The following is a 2,310-nucleotide window of genomic DNA, read 5'->3' as shown; positions in this document are numbered from 1 at the left end:
GGGCCGGTCGCCCAGCAGGTCAGGGACACCCGCGTCCCCTCCGTCACCACCTGTGACTCCGGCTGCACCGTGATGTGGATCATGTCCTGGACTGTGGGAGAGGAGAGACCAGCCTGGGCTGGCTGAGACCCTCGTCCCCCACCATCCCATCACATCCAGTCCCATCCTGGCCTGTCCCATCATACCCTGTCCCACACCCGCCCACAACAGCCTGTCCTCTCCTATCCCACCCCATCCTATCACACCATGTCCCACCCATCTCATCCTACCTTGTCCCATTCAGTGCCATCCTACCCACCCCATCTCATCCAGTCCCATCATATCCCACCCCACTCTGCTCCACCCTCTCCCATCCCACCTTGTCCCATCATACACTGTCCCACCCTGTTCCATCCCATCCTTTCTTGTCCCATCACACCCGGCCCCCCCCGCTCCCCCCGCCTGCCCCTCCATCCCATCCCACCACATCTCATCCTTTCTCACCCTCCTGCACCCACCCCACCCTGCCCAGGGCCCCGCTCCCCAGAGCAAGACCACCAGCAGGAAGAGCTGCTCTTCATCTCCCCATGCTTTCCTTCTGCTGAGCCCCTGTCCCCGCGCCCCCTCTCCAGGCGCCGTGGGACGCCGCTGCCCGTCCCTACCGGCGCTGCTGAGGACCTGGCAGGCCTGCGAGTGCCCCATCCTCTCCAGGCAGCCCTGCAGGTACTTGAGGGTGCAGTCACGCTCAGCCAGGAGCTGCAGCAGGCACTGCGTGGGGCTGCCGCGGGGCTCCAGCACCTTCAGCGAGCACATCTCCAGCTCCTCTGCGCTGCAAGGCACCCGCAGCGCTCAGCACCGCAGCCCACCTCCCCCCTGGGGAGGACAGGGACCCCCGCCGGGGCCTCAGCAGCACCTGCAGCCCAGGCTGTGGCCACAACGGTGTGGCTGGGGGACTCGCGTGTCCCTCGCTCAGCCCATGGCAGGGCTGTGCCCATGTGCATTTTGCCACCCGGTGGGGGACAGACCCCCGGAGATGGCCCCCCCTCCCCTTACCTGCACTTGAAGCGTTTCTCTGCCCCGGCCACCTCGGCCAGCTTGCGCCAGCCCTGGCTGACATTATCCAGGAGCTCGCAGAGCCGGGCCACCACCTCCTCGCCCAGCGAGCCGATGGACATGCTCCAGTCCCCCATCCCGTCCCAGCCCCTGTCTAGGGACGCAGAGGGCACAACCGTCAGTGGGTGATGGGGTGACAGGCACCCGTGCCCCACCGGACACCGCCAGGCGCTGCTCTGGCCAGGCACAGGGTGGCTCAGGAGGGAGAGCACCAGCATGAGCTTGCCAGCCTTGGGTCACCTCCCCACAGGAGCCCGGGAGGGCTTTGGCATCCCTGGGGAGGTGCTGGGAGCTGGCCAGGCAGCGCTGCTGGATCTGTCTGCCGGCAGCCAGCCAGCAATGACACAAGTTCCCCCTCCATGCCTGGAGGACAAGAGCCAGTGGCACAGGGGACCCCGCTCACCCCCTGCCCTTGGGCGAGGAGCCCAGACCCAGGACAGGGATCTTCATGGGATGGGGTCCAAGGAGGTGGAAAGAGGGGATGTCCCCTGTCACCTTCTCCGTCACTTCAGGGGACACAGAGAACAGGGCCCATCACAGAGGGCTGAGCCCAGTGACCCCCCTCCTGCTGGCAGACACCCCAGTGGGCCAGCAGCCCCCTCACCAGGCCCCTGGGTGGTGGCTCCAGAGCCAGCATGAGCCCTGCTGGACCACGACAAGGAGCCCACAGAGGGGGTTAGGGGAGGGGACAGAGGACTCCAAGATGGAAGGCAGGGACTCAGGTGCCCCTTCTGCTCACCTGCTGCTGGATTTGAGGGGCTGGGGTGGCAAGGGAAGCGCAAGCTGCGCAACAGGCACAGCAGAGACAGGGCACTCACCGCTGGATACAGCCTGGCCTGAGCCCCGTCAGCTCCGAGGGTACACACTGAGCCCCACGCAGAGGAAATGACGGCTCAACCCAAAATCTCGCCCAGCCCCGCCGCACCACAGCACGGCACTTCTGCTTTCCTCCGCCTCTTCCTGTGCCATGGTGTGTGGGCACTGCAGCTGCCAGCCCAGTCTCCACACAGCCCCCCGGGGGAGCAGGGCACGGCCCCTGGCCCCGGCCCCTGCCGCAGGGCACTGAGGATGCTGCTGGGCCAGACAGTGGCTCCATCGCCCCTTCCTTGCTGCAGGAGGACCTTGCAGAAGGTCCTTGCAGGGAAGACCCTGCCTTCACCACACAGGCCAGCCAAGCCAGTGGATCCCAGTGTCCCCGCAGCGGCTGGCCCCTCGTTA

The sequence above is a fragment of the Phaethon lepturus genome, unplaced genomic scaffold (assembly GCF_000687285.1).
Source record: "Phaethon lepturus isolate BGI_N335 unplaced genomic scaffold, ASM68728v1 scaffold32696, whole genome shotgun sequence".
NCBI lineage: Eukaryota > Metazoa > Chordata > Aves > Phaethontiformes > Phaethontidae > Phaethon > Phaethon lepturus.
This window is presented reverse-complemented; position numbering follows the sequence as displayed.